Raw genomic sequence first — 17,866 nt, 5'->3', positions numbered from 1 at the left:
ACAGTTGATCTAGTGAGGAAACTGGTTTCCTGAGTTCTGTGAGCTGCTCTAGCAGATTAATGGAACCCAACAAGGGGGTCCTGGGAGCCTCTGATTTTAGCCATTTGGTCAGAAGCACAGGTGGGACTCTGGACTTGAGATTGGCATGTGAAGTGGGGACACTCTTGTGAGACGGGGCCCTTACCCTGTGGGGTCTGACGCTGTCTCTGGATAGATGGTATCAGAATTCAATTGAATCATAGGATACCCAGGTGGTGTCAGAGCACTGCTTAGTGCTGTGGGGAAACCACCACCCCCACATTGGAATTGGTGCAGAATCATTAAAAGCCAAGGAAAGCAGAGTTTATTTTGTAGTCAACTGGAAGTCACTGAAGGTTTGGGGCTTAGAAGAAATGGAACGTTATCAGTGCTATATTCACAGTGATAATTAATATTTATGACCCTAAAGTACAGCACAATGCCACCTTCTGAATCACCAGAGAAGGATGATGTCGTGCTCACCAGAGTAGTCCTGTCCCGATAAGTATATTGCTTTCCATTGTCATTCTTTGGAACTGGGTATCTATCTTCTCCATTCGGACAATGGTGACACAGCCATTGCTTACTGAATACCTTCTATGTATGAAGCCCTTGGTTAGGCATCTTCACAAATGCTATTTTACTTCAATTCAAAAGATCAGTTTGATAATCCAGATCATCAGATTTCTAAACAATATTAGACAATGAACATAATATTTACATATCACAGGATCTCTTAGACCCAAAGATTCAAAGCCACACACACGATTATGGAGAGTATTTTGTTTTTTTTTTTTAATGAAATTGCTTCTACTCAAAGGCTTGGTATATAAGTAGGAACAGAAGTTCATCTTCTATAAATGGAGAAAAGATTTAGTAATATATGAAAGGCCACAGAGAAAGAAGATAAGGAAGCCAAAGTTGGAACTTCGCAGCTCTGCGTGGTCTCCTGTTGGCTCCATGATTTAGACGTAAACTTTACCAGCTCTGAAATGTGATCTCCGTACAACAGACAAGTGGAAAATTGGCCATTCAGCGAAACACGGTGGAAGGGAAGTAGGCTGCTGGGTGAGTTCCATCATTTATTACCATGCCGGTCCTGAATTTTCACACCTAATTAATCAAGCTTGCTCTGTAATCACTTTTCTACATGTGGTGTTGGTGGATTTTACAGCTGCAGTTTTAATGAGCTGCTGTTCCTTTTGACATTTGGAAATCTAATCTGGAAAAATGATTCAATGACTTGTGAAGACCTTTCATTTTATATGTTTAGCCATGTAGCTTTCCAGGGTCCTTGGAGCAAACCAGGGGCAGCCGCACTCCCCATATAGCTGTGTTCACGCCAGCACATGGCAGGCCAATTCCTATGGTGTTCCTGAACAGATGTGGCTGGAAGCCCAGAGAGCTAATGAGAATTAATACTAGTGATTGCAAACACCTAGGAAATAAATGGGAATTTGCAACTTGACTTATGAGAAGATGATATTTGAAAACCCAAAAGTTTGCATAAAATACTAGAAATTTTGGAGACTACCCAATCTTAGGAAACAGAAAGTTATCACAGTGGATCAGAGAAAATATATTCACTACGAACAGGAAACAACAATCGGATCCTAGAAATATGTCAGCTACAAAGAGAGAGAGAAACAGCATGAGAGGCAACATTTCCACTTACAAGGAACATTAATTAATATTCTACAGCCTATGTAATTCTCGTAATTACTTCTCTGAAATTGGGGTGTTTTGCTGAGAAAAGAGATCCTGGAGGAAATACACATGTCAAAATAGGTTACTCCCTCATGCGTGGCACACGTGGAGGAGGCTGAATTCGCCTGCTATTCCCATCACACACCCCCACCCGTGCTCCAGGCTCAGAGCCTGGCAGTTGTGGCTCCACCAAGCTGCTCACCCAGGGACTGGCGATTCTCAAGCTGGACGAGGCAATCTGGAACAAGGACAACTGCCCGGGAACTCTGCAGCCACTCCAACCCAACATGCTGAATGCGATTAATAAACAATTGTTCCATCTGAATCTCACGGGGTTCCTAAACTGCGCTCATTGGGCGGCTCTCTGCAGCACAGGCTGATGTATGTTCCAGATCACACCCTTTTCCCTCTCCCACCTTGAACTATTTGCCTGTCACGCTAATTGGTGACTATTCACACAGTCTCCCATTCGTGCTCTCTGTGTGGTCTTCCTCAGTGCATCAAGTGAAAAATCCTCAGCTATGAAACCAAACAATCAACTTTGGTTGCTAGGAGGGAAGACATCAGTCTGGAAAAAGTGAAGCTGAAGGGTCCGAATTTGCTAACATCATTTCAAGCTCAGGGCTCATGAGTGCAAGGGAACTTTGCAAATAGTCTGAAAACAAACTGAATCAAAGGACTGGCACTGCAGCAGATGACATTTCAAAATGGCACCACTGACACGCAAGGTTTGAAATAATTCATAGAGTATCCTATGTTGTGTCTGAAAAACCACACATACATGATTTGCAAAAAATACAAACCTCCTTTTAAATGGCGGTTCTCACACCAATAGCTAAGCCACTGAGTTCTCAGCCCCAGGTCCAAGACTGAGGAATGTGCTCTTTTGCCGAGTATACCCACCACCCGAGCTGCATCTTTCACATAGTTCACTTTCTGCACCATCCCCACTCCTAAGGCTCTCTTTAGGGATTTTGGGGGGGCTAACCAGTTAGTCCCTGGTTCTCCAACATCAGATGAAGAACCAGCTCTGAGTAAACACACAAGCTTTTTCCTTGCTTTCTAGAGACATGATTAAAATCAAAATCTTTTTATAAGAAACCACTTCATGTGTTTCTAAGTTTTCTTACCCAAAAGGATGCAGTCACAAAGGGCTGGTCTGAAAACATTCCTTCCAGGGAGGTCTTTCACAGCCACTGGGAGTGGATTGCTTCTTTTTTCCTCCAACCCTCCCCATCTCACTGCCAACACTACTTTACTCCAAGAATCACTCTACCATCCCCAGGAACTCCCTTCCCAACACAATTAAGGAATCCAGAATTAAACATTTAGTTGGTTTGGGGCTTGCAATGCCAATCTGTCCCGGGAGAAATTAGTCTCCAGTCAGGGGCACCACGGAGAACTCGGAGCAGCTGTGCTTCCTGAGGCTGGTGGCGGCTGCCACCTTGCGCATTGATCCGTAGGGATTTCCGAGTCTCCCCTAACACCTCAGGAATTTTAGAAACTAACCTCATTGTAACCAAACCATGAAACTGCAAATTTAAAATTTGTAAACAAAGTCCTGGAGGAGATTAACGCAGCTCTGCCCTGTTTGCAGTGTCTCCGTTAACACCCGAGCCTCAGGCGTAGGAGAGCAAGCTGTCTACTCGGAAGGCACCTTCTCCTGGCTCTCAGAATCCAGGTGTGGACGGGGCGGTTCTGGCCTGTCCACAGCCCATCCATTCACGCCAAGGGAGGCTCAGCTTCCTGGACCACAATCAGGGTGAGGAAAACCAGTCAGTGCACATTGCGTTCATGCCTCTGTCTTCTCCAGTCAGGCCTCCTGACTAGTCCTCAACTCTCTTTTCTCCACTCTGAGCATATCACTCTCCACACCTGAAAATCCCATTAATAGCTGGAGATCTCCAAAGTAATTTCCAAACTCCTTCTCATAGTATCTTGTATCTTCTGTGATCAGGATGCTGCCAACATAACCGGCTTCACCAGACAAAACCCCCTATGTCCACATCAGCCACACAGACCCTCAAGGCTTTCCCACCTGTCCCCAGCCTGGTGCTGTCACACACATCCCCCCCCCCCACTGCCCTCAGCATCCCACTGGACCCCTGCTTCATCCCCCATTACCGTGTATTCAAGTAATTCTAGTAATTTCAGTTCACCTTTTAAAATTAGAGAAAGACAAATATTGCATGATATTGCTTATATGTGGAATCTTTTTAAAAAAGAATGATATAAATGAACTTATATACAAAACAGAAACAGACCCACAGACATAGAAAACAGACGTGTGGTTACCAAAGAGGAAAGGAAGGGGAGGGATAAATTAGAAGTTTGGGATTAGCATATACACACTACTACATATAAAATAGATACACAAGGACTACTGTATAACACAGGGAACTATACTCATTATTTTGTAATAACCTATAAGAGAAAAGAATCTGAAAAAGGAGCTGAATCACTGCACTGTATACCTGAAACTAACACAACATTGTAAGTCAACTATACTTCAATTTTTAAAAAAGGTTTAAATCAAATATCATCCCCCTTGGGAAATCTTTTGTGATTTCGATGCCAGTCTTCTGTGCTTGCTACCTTAAGTCAGAATTGTCTATCTCGTGTCTGCTTCTGTCTAGACTATGCATTCTTTGATGGCATGGCCTTATTCAATCTAGGATTCCAAGAACCCAACATGGGACCTGCGAAGTAATTGGAACTAAGTAAATATTTGCTGACATTGGTGACGGTTAATAGTTCTGGAGTCATGCTGATTTAAGTACAAACTTCACCTCTGCCACTTACTAGTCAGATTTGGGCAAGTTACTTAACATCTGAGTTTGTTTCCTCAGCTCTAAAATGGTGATCATACTATCTATTTTACAGGTTGTTGGAAGGATACATGAGCTGACATACGTAACAGGCTTGGCAGAAAGTACTCAGCAAAGGTCATCTCTATTGTTTTGCTCAGCTACATACTGGCTGTGAAATCTTGGCCACGTTTCTTGTCCTAAGTCCCAATTTTCTCATCTCTAAAATGAGGACAGTAATAGCTTTTAACAAATTGGATTATTGTGGATTAAATGTCATAATCCTTGAAAAGCACCTGGCAGGTAGTAAGAGTTTATGGTTAATATGGTGAAGAACTCTGGAAGGGCCCTGCGGCTGGAGTTGATTCATGCCTTAGAAAGAAAGAATGAGAGGCAGAAACAAGAGGCAAAGAGGAAAGGGAGTTTCTTTCAGGCTGTCATATCCGCTGCGAGAAGCATTTGCCACCCCTACCACCCCCCCACCTATTCCCTTCCCCCAGACAAGCCAGGGATGTTTAAATTCAGATCAAATGACAAGCTGCTTGCAAATGGGAAGGAATAAAGCAGATGGAGAGGCATCACCCAGGAAGTTATCGTGTGGGTGGACGGGACCCTGCACCACAGTTTCCAGTTAGCCGTGGCTGTGTCCTGAATCCAAAGATCTTCTCTACATTCCTGAAAGCACCCAATCCCTCTCTTGGGGGAGGCTGGAAGGGCTCCTTGTTAAGCTAATAGGCCACTAACTCACTTCCAGGTGAAGGGGGGACCCAGAGGGCTGCCTCACCTGCCTGTCTAGACGATTATTCAAATGAAGGGTATCGGGCTCTTTGGACAGAGCCAGTAGTGACAGTTTGACAGCTGCCTGCTGGTAGGGGGGCAGGGAGTACACAGAGGGTTCCTGAGAGAGAGGGGGATAAGAGGGGGGACACAAAGAGACAAACAGAGATAGAGACAGACACAGAGAGAGAGAGAGCGCAGACAGAGAGAGAGAGAGCAGACAAAGAGAGAGCAGACACAGAGAGAGAGAGAGAGAGGCACAGCTGATGCTGCAGGATTCTTCCTGACCTGGTGTAAGGGTAGGTCAGATTTGGGCATCACACACACCAAGCCCTTCATGGCAGGAATGGAAAGGGCTTGTGCTCCAGCCCTTAAATAACCTTGACTGGTTGCATAACTTGAGCAAATGACCCTCCAGGGGAGCCTGACCAAGTAAGCTTGCTTATTTCCAAAACCCTTCCAAGGAGAAGCTTTCCTGTTATTGCTACTCCAGTCAGCTCCTTCTTTTCTTTCCTCTCACCAGTATTTGTTCTGGAGATTTTCAAGAATGTAAGACACTAATTGTTTATATTCACATATTATGTTATCATGAAACTACGTCATGTCACTAATAATGTCCAGAAATATTTAATAAGAACACAATATCTCACTTAATGGCTGTGTTACAGATGACAGCTCACTTATTGGACTTTTTCTACTTTTTCTCTCTTCATACTTTATGATGTGACAAAGAGCCTTGTTCATAAATTCTGTACACACCTTATTTTCCTGGGATACATCCTCCAAAGTAGAATCAACAACATGGAATGTTAGAAATTTCTAATCTCTATCTTTGTTTCACACACTTAAGTGAGCCTGGGCTTCTCCAACACTGCACATAGAACACCAGCACTCAGAAAAAGTCCAGGTTTAATTGCACAAGGCTCCACACCACTGGCTCAGCCCTGAGCACCTTCCTTAACTTCCAGGCTATTTAGTTTCCTTCTCTGTAAAAAACCTCACTGAGGTTTTGAGAAAATTAAAACATACATGATCACTATCACTGCAACAGATGCAAAGAAAAAACCTGACAAAACTTGATATCCATACTTGACTTAAAAAAAAAAGAAAAACCTATTAAAAAATTGGGAATAGAAGGAAACTTCTTTACCATTGACTCAATAAGGAATATTTGACAGAAAATGCAAGGCAATCTAATACTAAATGGTGATCCACCAAAAGGCTTCTCATTAAAGAAGCTCATTTTCAACATCTCCAAAGCTGTTATTGTTTATTAAATATACAACTGTCTGCCTAAAAAGTCCACAAGAATAAAATTTTAAACTATTAGAATCAATTGACAGCAGTTCACCAAGATGGTAAGATCAACATCAAAAGCATCTGAAGAGATATTAAATTAGAAAACTGAAATAGAAACATTCATAGTAAGAAAAATTATGACTAAGATTTATATGAAACGTATCAGACCTCAATGAACCAAACTCTACGGCTTTACTAAAGAAAACACAGACCTAGGTGTGTGGAGAGGCACACCATGCACCTGGACAGGAAGGAAGGCTCCTTGTCATAATAGTCTCCTTAAATCAGTGTATAAACTTAATAAATTCAGCCACCTCAAAATTCCCTGTAAACTTTTAATGAAATGTATATGCTGATTAAAAAATTAATCTTCATAATAAAAGTGTAAAAATAGCTGACAAAATGTTGAAATGAAGAACAGTGGGTGGAGATTTGCCTGACAGGACACACAGACACTTTATAGAGTGATCGTAACTAAAATAGCATGGAAATGCCACAAAAACACCCAAATAAATCATGGAACCCATATCCACATGGGAAGCTAGTATATGACAAAAGTTATACATCAAGTTAGTGAGGAAGGCATGGCCTCTTTAATAGTGTTAAAACCATTCACTATCAATGAGAAGGTATTTGTTACATCTCTGATTGAAAACATACAGAAAAAATAACCTCCAACAGATAAAAAGCTACAGCTAGAAAGCAAATCATATGAGTGTTAAAAATGATTACAGGATAATATGTTTGTAATCATGCAATAAGTAAGACCTCTCCTCCTCGTGGACCCCAGATGCACAGAATTAAGTTACTCAAACTCCCTAGGGATGACCTTTTAGTATTATTGATCTATGCAAGGTTTCTTCTTCTTATGTTTTCCCCCCATGTATCCTGTCTTCCGTCCCATCCCCCACTCCTCACAGTCACCCACTGTAGTGAACTGACACCACGGTTCTTTACACTCACGGTAGAAGCGTGCACAGACACTGCTGCTTCCCACTCTGTGCTGCTGTGTAAGGCTCCTTAACACCCATCACACTGGCCCATCCACTCACCTGGCAGCGACACTGCAGTGCTGCTCAGCCTCTACAATGAGGCTGCAGTGAGCACTCTAGCACCCGCCCCCCGTGCAGACTCACGCACGCCTTTCTCTAGGGTGCCCACCAAGGAGGGGGCCATCAGGTCCCAGACAACTGCCAAGATGCCTGCAGCAGACTAGTCCTACTGAAAACACAGGAGTTTGCCCATTTCCCTACAGCCTTGACATCATTTAGTATCATTTAACTTTTAAATTGTTGCCAATCTAATAGGTATAACTTTGAAGCTAATTGTTGTTTTTCTTTGCATTTCTCTAACGCCACATAAGACTGAGAAACTTTTTACTGAGACTACTAGTGATTTGGATTTCCCCTTCTGTGAACTGCTATCCATAGTCTTTGCTCATTTTTCTATGAGGTTCCCCAATACTTTTTTTCTGGTTGACTTGTGTGTACTATATATTAATCTCTTACTAATTCTTTTATTTTGCAAATATCTTCTGTCCATCTTTCACTAATCGTTTAAAGTTATCTATGGTTTCCTTCATTGATCAGAAATCCTTAATTTTTATGATCAGAAGTCTAGTTTCTTACACTAGACACAAAAAGAAGTGGCCAAAGAAGAAAGATGACCAATCTAGCTACCAACAAATGCCTCTGCAACCAAAGACAATACTATGCTGCAGAAGGGTATACACGTACATCTAATAAACAGGTGAAAAGACGCAAATTAAATTAAGGAGATGCCACTCTGTGCTCACATGACTGGCAAAAAAAAGGGAAAAGTTATAGGGTAATTTGGATTCTCGTCACCAGGGGTTCCCAACCCCCAGGCCGCAGACCAGTACTGGTCTGAGGTCTGTTAGGAACCGGGCCGCACAGCAGGAGGTGAGTGGCGGGCGAGGGAGCGAAGCTTCATCTGCTGCTGCCCATCACCCCCGTTACCACCAGAACCATCCCCTCCACCGCCTGCATCACCATCTGAACCATTCCCCCACCCCCATGCATGGTAAAACTGTCTTCCATGAAACTGGTCCCTGGTGCCAAAAAGGTTGGGGACCCCTGTTGTACACTTCTGCTGGTTTATTCTTTCTGGAGGGTAGTTAGATGGTATCTATTAAAATTTAATGTGTAGATAACCCTCTACACAGATATGTGTTACCCACACACGTGTGTTAATGTTCACTGCAGCATTGTTCACAACAGGAAAAATGAGAAACAACTAAAATGATCATCAATAAAGAAAAAAGTAAACAAGCTCTGGGACCTCCCTGGTGGCACAGTGGATGAGATTCCGTGCTGCCAATGCAGGGGCCCGGGTTTGATCCCTGGTCAGGGAACTAGATCCCACATGCATGCCACAACTAAGAGTTAGCATGCCACAACTAAGGAGGCTGCCAGCCGCAACTAAGGAGCTGGCACAACCAAATAAATAAATAAATATTAAAGAAGAAAACTAAACAAGCTGTGAAACATACAAACTGTGGACTCATCTGCATGAGTTACAATGAAACAGGTATTTTACTTACATAGACACTGAATGATCTTCATGATATATTTACTGTAAAGTAACAGAAAACAAGTTGTGGAATAAGTACATGTTACCATATGAGTGAGCAAATAAAAAGGAAATCCCACAAAACACAACTACATGTACCGATGCTATATAAACACACAAGAAAAGTTTTGGGAGAATTCACCCCAAATTTTAAAAAGTTTCCTTCGGTGAGAATAGTGGACTTGAGAAGGGGACCAACGGAAACTTTTGCTTTTTTTATGTTTGATTTTTTTTTAACAAAGAGTATTTTCATGTTCTACTTTCATGAATAAAATAAATTTTTAAGTGATTTTTTAACAAAATTAAATGAGATAATTATGTGCAAGCCCTTTGTAAGCTACAAAATACCATACAATAGCTAGACATAATTAAGGGAAGATAGAAAAGAGAACAAGATTTAATCAAGTTTTAAGTACTTTCTGACATTAAAACTCAATTATTACAATTGCTGCCTAACTTATCTCTGGGTTCTGCAGCCAAAGCCAGAGTAGAAAACTCGAGAACGATGTTATTCAGCTTGAATTCTAAGATCCCAAGTTTCTTGGTTACCCTGGTTCAGGGGTCAAGAAAACAGAGCCACGTGCCAAATGCAAGTCACCACCAGTTTTTGTATGACCCCCAGGTTCAGAATGGGTTTTACATTTTTAAATAGTTGAAGCGAAATCAAAAGCAAAAGAAAACTTCATGACAAGTGCAAAGTATATAAGATTCCAATTTTAGTGTCCATAAATAAAGTTTCATTGGAACTCAGCCATATTGATCCATTTACATAATGTCTACAGTTGCTTTAGTGCTACAACAGCAACGTGGTATAGTTATGACACTATGGCCTACAAAGCCTAAAATATTTATCATCTGCTTCTTTGCAGAAAATGTTTGCTGATCCCTTGCCCAGGTCATCCACCTGGCTTAGCACCTCACTTTTCAGATTCTATCAAGCCTGGCATAAAAACATGCCATTCACATTTGCTCCCTACCGAAGGTGCCAATGGCGCTACACAGCTATTGATAATTTATAAGTGCTGTCAATGTTCCTCAGTGTTCACATTTCTTTCTCATCACATCCTGCTCCACTTGTCTGTTCTGTGTCTCTTACCAGAGAAAGAAACTGTGTGCTGACAGAAAGCATGACTGGGCACCGTGAGTTCTGTTTCTATTCTTCCTCAGTTATCCACACCTTAGGGACAGTCTTGTGGTCCTGAGCGACTGAATCCAGGGCATCTCTGTGCACACTGCAGGTCGTGACCTGGCACCTGGGATGGTCCTGCCAGCAAGAAGCCGGCTTCAGCAGCACTGCTCATTACCGAGTGTCATGGGACCTCGGAGAGCCTGATAAAGCCTGTAAGGCCCCTGCTCAGAATAACTCAAGAACGTACGTACGAAATGTGGACTAGACTTTTAGGGAGTCACAGACACTATGAACCCCATCCTTGCATTTCTAGGCATCCACAGATGTGAGGTTTAAAGCCCTGAATTACAGAGCCTGCCTACAGAGGGATGGCAAGACTCTCCCAGCCTCTCTCTAATTCCAGAAACCTTGCATCCCCCAGTTTGAGCACATAAAGGAAAAGTGACACACACGACAAGGCGTAAAGAAAGTGAAAATCTGCTCAGTTCCACCTCCCACTGTCACCAGAACCCTCTTCTGGCTTCTTTCTAGATGGATTGGGAAATACTCATAACCTTCCAGGCTTCACTTGCTACATGAAAGAGAAGGGAGAGAACAGCACAGAGAACTGTGATAATCAGGTATAAATAAAACTGTCTAATGACAAATTGCTTTAAGAGATTATAAAGAAGGGAGTTCCTAGGTGGCACAGTGGTTAAGAATCCACCTGCCAATGCAGGGGACACGGGTTCGATCCCTGCCCCAGGAAGATACTACGTGCCATAGAGCAACTAAGCCCGTGTGCCACAAATATTGAGCCTGTGTGCTGCAACTACTGAAGCCCACGTGCCTAGAGCCCGTGCTCCACAACAAGAAAAGCCACCACAATGAGGAGCCCGCACATGATAATGAAGAGTAGCCCCTGCTTGCCACAACTAGAGAAAGCCCATGTGCAGCAACAAAGACCCCACGCAGCCAATAAATAAATAAATAAATTTACATATTTATTTTTAAAAGATTATAAAGAAAAGCTATTTTTTTGAGCATTTTACCAAAGAAGATATATTAATGGCCCACAAGCCCATGAAAAGATGCCCCAAATCATAGTCACTAGAAAAAGGCAAATTAAAACTACAGTTACTCAGGACTTCATAGGTGGTGCAGTGGTTAAGAATCCGCCTGCCAACGCAGGGGACACGGGTTCGAGCCCTGCTCTGGGAAGATTCCACATGCCACGGAGCAACTAAGCCCGTGTGCCACAACTGTTGAGCCTGTGCTCTAGAGCTGGTGAGCCAACTACTGAGCCCATGTGCCACAACTATTGAAGCCCACGTGCCTAGAGCCCGTGCCTCACAACAAGAGAAGCCACTACAATGAGGAACCCATGCACCACAATGAAGGGTAGCCCCCGCTCACAGCAACTAGAGAAAGCCCCTGTGCAGCAATGAAGACCCAACACAGCCAATAAATAAATAAAATAAACAAATAAATTTTAAAAAAAACTATACTTACTCAGTAGGGTAGTTGAAATTAAAAAGACTGACAATATTAAACCTTGGTGAATATGCAGAAACTAGAATCCTCATACATTACAAGCAGGAATGAAAAATGGTACAGCCACTTTGAAACTCAGTTTGGCATTTTTTTTTAAGTTAAACATATATGTACCATGTGGTCCAGCGATTTCATTCCTAGATATTTTCCTAAGAAAAATAAAAGTATGTTCTCACAAAACTTGTATTTGAATATAGCATAAGCATTCATAACAAACACAAATGGTAATAATACAAATGTTCATCATCTAGTGAGTGGATAATCAAAATAGAGTATATCTATGCAATAGAATATTACTCGGCAGTTAAGAGGAATGAACTACTGATACACGTAACAGCACGATGCATCTCAAAAGCATTGTGCTAAATGAACGAAACTAGTCACAAAAGTCATAACACACTGTATGATTCCATTTATATGAAGTTCTAGAAAAGGCAAAACTATAATGACCTGAAGACGATCAGTGGGAGAAAGGATGGACTGTAAAAGGGCAGAAGGGAGCTAGGAAAAGCTATTTTTAAGGAAAATTTTACCAAGAGTGTGTATGCCATAAAACCGCAGGACCAAGTAAAGAAGTACCCAGTGTGTCCAAAGCTGGCTGTGCATCAGCATCACCTGGGGAAGATCTTCTGAAAAACAGATTTATGGTTCCCTCCCAGCCCTACTGAACAAGAGTCCCCACAGGCTCACATGTACGTGTTCAGAGCGTAGACATATACTTTTTAAACAAGATTCCAAGGGGAGTCTCCAGCCAAGCACAAGCCTATATACACACACAAAGAAACCACAGAATAACAACATGCAGATGTGGGTACTTTAGCAAAAGAGTAGTGGACAAAGAGCCAAATACCTTCAGTTCTAGTCCCGTCCCTGCCCTTAACTTGATGTGTGATCTAGGACAGATCATGTTACTTCTCTGAGCCAGGCCCTGCTTTCTTCATCTGAAAAAAAAAAAAAAAGGAAGAGAATAAACTAAATAATATCCAAAGGTTATTCAATTTCCAAAAATCTTATCCAACATCATTCACAAGCCCTACTTAATGGAACAACCAAATCAATTACAAGCAAATTCTAGAGCAAAACAAGCCACAAACTTTGGATGGATACTCAGACACAAGATGACTGCACTAAGTCTAGAGAAAGCTGATTAAGGAAACAAGTATAGCATCAAAAACAAACTTACCAGGCCCAAGCAGGGATGCTTTGTGGTGCAACATTAAACAATATGGCCATGCACCCAGTCCAAAATCCCCAAAATGCATGAAACAAAAATTGACAGAATTAACAGGAGAAACAATAAAATTTGAAGCTTTGAACACTCCACTTTCAATACTGTATAGAACTAAGCAAAAGATCAATGAAGAAAAAGAAGATTTGAACAACACTATAAACCAAATAGGCCAACAGACATCTATAGATTATTCCACCCCCAAACAGCAGAAAATATATTCTTCTCAAGTACACATGGAGCGTTCTCCAGGACAGACCATGTGTAAGGTTGTAAAACAAGTCCCAGTAAATTTTAAGAAGAACTGAAATGACGCAAACAAAGTATGTTCCTGGATCACAATAGAATGAAACTAGAAATAAATATCAGAAGGAAATTTGGGAAATTCATAAATATATTGAAACTAAACAACACAGTCCTAAATAACCAATGACCCAGAGAAGAAATCACAAGAGAAATAAGAAAATACTTCAAGGTGAATGAAAATGAAGACACAAAACTTAAGGGATATGGTGAAAGCAGGGCTTAGAGGGACAACTATAGCTATAAATGTGTATATTTAAAAAGAAGAGAGATCTCAAATCAATAAACAGATCTTCTTCCTTAAGAAAACAGAAAAAGGAGCAAATGACACTCAAAGCAAGGAGAATGAAGAAAATAATAGAGACCAACATGGAAATTTATGAAATAGAGAATGGGAAATCAATAAAGAAAATCAGCAAAAGCAAAAGTTAATTCTTTGAAAAGAATCGACACCTTTTAGCAAAATTGACCCAAAGAAAGAGTGAAGATTCAAATTACTAAAATCAAGAATGGAAGAAGGGATGTTACTATTAAGTTTACAGAAATAAAAGGGATTATAGGGAGGACTTTATGAATAACTGTATGTCAGCAAATCAGATAACCTAGATGAAATGGATGAATTCCTAGAAGCACACAAACTACCAAAACTGACTCAAATAAAAATAGAAAATCCGAATAGACCTATAACAAGTAAAGAGATTGAACTACTAATCAAAAAGTTTCCTGAAAAGAAAGCCTTCACTGGTCAATTCTACCAAATACTTAAAGTAGAATTAGCATCAATCCTTCATAAACTCTTCCAAAAACAGAAGAGGAAGAAACATTTTCCAGCTCATTCTGTAAAGCCATTATCATCCTGATACCAAAACTAGACAAAGACACCTCAAGATAATAAAACTACAAACCAATATCCTTATGGAGATGCAAAAATCCTCAACAAAATGCTAGCAAACTGCATCCAGTAACATATAAAAGAGATGATACACTATGACTAAGTGACTTTTATCCCAGGAATGCAAATTTGGTTTAATTTATTAAAATAAATTAACCTAACACATTACAGTAATAGAATCAAGGACAAAAACCAAATGATCATCTCATAGATACAGAAAAGGCACTTGGCAAAATCTGACAACTTTTAATGATGAAAACACCCAACAAAGTAGCAATAGAAGATAACTTCCTCAATCTGATAAAGTTATATATGAAAAACCCACAACTAATATCACACTTACTGGTGAAAGACTGAGTGTTTTTCCCTGAAGATCAGAAGCAAGACAATGATGTCCCCCCCTTTATTTTTTTTAAAAAATGTACTAGTTTCAAGCAAGGGCAATTAGGCAAGAAAAGAAATAAAAGCCATTCAGATTAGAAAGGAAAAAAATAAAACTAACTCCATTCACAGATATCTTCTAAAAAACTATTGCAACGAATACACAAGTTCAACAAATTACAGGATATGAGATCAAATACAAAAACAAAAACAATTGTATAGCCATTTCTTGGAACCTGTTGGAGACTGATTCCAGAATCTCTATAGGTGTTCAAGTCCCTTACATAAAATGGCCTAATACAGTCGGCCCTCTGTATCTGCAGGTGTGGAACCCACAGATATGGAGAGTACACTGTATTTCTACAGACTAGCAATGTGCAATCCAAAAGTGAAGTTAAGACAACATCCATTCACAATAACACCAGCAAGAATAAAATACTTAGAAAAATAAGTGCAGGATTTGTACAGTGAAAACTATAAAACATTTTTGAAAGAAATAAAAGAAGATCTAAATAAGTGGAAACATATTCCATGTTCCTGGATGGGAAGACTGAATATTGATATATGGCAATACTCTCCAAATTGATTTACATTTTCATATAATCCTTATCAAAATCTCAGTTGTCTTGTCTTCAAAATCAACACACTGCTCCTAAAATTCATATGGAAATGCAAGGGAACCCAAAACAGCCAAAAAATCTTGAAGAAGAACAACAAAGCTGGAAGACTCATACTTCTAGTTCACAAAACTTACTACAAAATCTACAGTAATAAAGACTGTATGGTATACATATAGGGTACACATATACATAAGGCTATACATATAGATCAATGAAATAGACTTGAGAGTCCTGATATAAACCCATACGTTTCTCTTAAAAAATGTGAAGACAATTCATTGGGGAAAAATATTCTTTCACTTTTAGTTTTGGAGCAACTAAATATACAGGTGAAAAGGAAATGAATTTGATCGCTACCTCACACCACATACAAAAATTAACTCAAAGTGAATCAAAGACCTAAACGTAAGAACTGAAGTTATAAAACTCTTAGAAGAAAAGTGTCTCTTTGCTCTGTAGCTAATGGTTTCTTAGATATGACCCTCAAAGAACAAAAAAAGAAAAAGAAAAAAGAAATGGAAGTTAGCCAAAATTTAAAATTTGTTGTGCTTCAAATGATCCCATCAAGAAAGTTAAAAGAAAACCTACAAAATGGGAGATATTTGCAAATGATATTTGATATGGGACTTAAACAATATTATAAAGAATTGTCACATCTCAACAATAAAAAGACATATAACTGAATTTAAAAATGGGAAAAGAATTTGAAAGCATTTCTCCAAAGAAGACACACAAATGGCTAAGAAGCCCATTAAAATATCCTTAACATCACTGGTCATGAGAAAAATCCAAATCAAAACTTCACACCTACTAGGATGGCTAGAATCAAAAAGTCAGATAATAACAGGAGTTGGTGAGGATATGAAAGGGAGCCCTCATCTTTGTTGGGACTCTCATATCAATACATCATTGACGGTACTGTAAAACGGTGCAGCCACCTTGGAAAACCATTTACCAGGCTTTCAAAAAGGCAAGTATATACAAGCATAGGCTAATCACAGGACCCAGCAATTCCCCTCTGGGTATGTACTCAAAAGAACTGAAATTATGTGTCCACACAAGTCTGTACACAAATGTTCACAGCAGCATTAATTATTCTAGCAAAATATAGCAACAACCCAGATGTCCAAATGAATGGAGAAATAAAATTAGTCCATCCATACCATGGAATATTATTTGGCTGTGAAAAGGAATGAAACTCTGACACATGCTGCCACATGGATGAACCTTGAAAACACTATGCTGAGTGGAAGAAGGAAGTGACAAAAGCCATACATGTATGACTCCACACACATGAAATGTTCATGACAGACAAGTCTGTAGAGGCAGAAACAGGAGCTGGGAGAAGGGGAGAACAGGGTGCGACTGCTAATGAGGATGGAGTTTCTTTTCCAGGTGATGAAAATGTTACGTAATTACAGAGGGTGATGGCTGCACAGTGTGTTGTGAACGTACTGAAAAACCACTGAATTGTACCCTTTAAAAGGGTTAATTTTTTCTCTTTTTTCACTAGTTTATTTTTAACTATAGAAGGCTCTTTCTATTCCATTTTTTTCTTTTACTTCCTCTTTCTTTTTCTCTTTTTTATTTTTTTAATTGACATACAGTTGATTTACAATGTTGTGTTAGTTTCAGGTGTGCAGCAAAGTGATTCAGTTATACATATACATAAGTATATATTTTTTCAGATTCTTTTCCCTTTTAGGTTATTATAAAATATTGAGTATAGTTTCCTACACTACACAGTAGGTCCTTGTTGGTTATCTATTTTATATATAGTAGTGTGTATATGTTAACCTAAAAGGGTTAATTTTATGTTGTGTGAATCATATACTTGTGTGTGTGTGTGCACACATACACACACACACACACACACCCTGCGGCTGGCAGTGGCCTCTGGCAGCTGCACAGGGAATGCTGATGTTGCCATGACCTTGTCCAGCAATCTGGAACTGTAGTGTCTCTCAGTACTCAGGGCTGGTGGAGATGAGATGAGATAAGAAGGTTCCCAAAGGGAGAGACTGGGATACAACAGCAATTTTTAAAATGGAAAACCCAGGCGTGTGTACCCATGGGAGGGCCTAGGGCCACCCATCACACTTCGCAGTCTCACCTCCCTGGGGGTGACAGCTTTTCTCTGCAGTGTCACTGTAAACACGCATGAGGTGATACACACATACAAGACCCACATCCTACAGTTTACAGATTCCTTCATTCATTAACTTCATGATTTTCAAAGCATCTCCAACAAGCAAATCTGCGGAAATCAAGGCATCAAAGGATTGAGACTTGCCTAAAAGGACTCACTACAGACAACGAAGTGAGCCTCTAAACCAACACAGAGAACAGATGGCAAAAGGCAGGAAGTGGTCCTGCTATGTTACAAATCCAACAATTTTGTAAATTAAACCTGTTTTCTCCGTGGCCTACAAGGAAAAGATTTGAGCCACTTTCCAACTGTTTACTCAGCTCTCCTTCCCCACTGCTGCCACCATCCCCAAAACAACAAACACAGGTTAACTGACCCAGGAGGCATGCTCAGGCCAGGCCCAACCCTGGCCTCCCTGAGTCAAAACACAG

This window comes from Hippopotamus amphibius, chromosome 9, assembly GCF_030028045.1.
Source record: "Hippopotamus amphibius kiboko isolate mHipAmp2 chromosome 9, mHipAmp2.hap2, whole genome shotgun sequence".
NCBI classification, from domain to species: Eukaryota; Metazoa; Chordata; class Mammalia; order Artiodactyla; family Hippopotamidae; genus Hippopotamus; species Hippopotamus amphibius.
Note: the sequence above shows the minus strand (reverse complement) of the source record.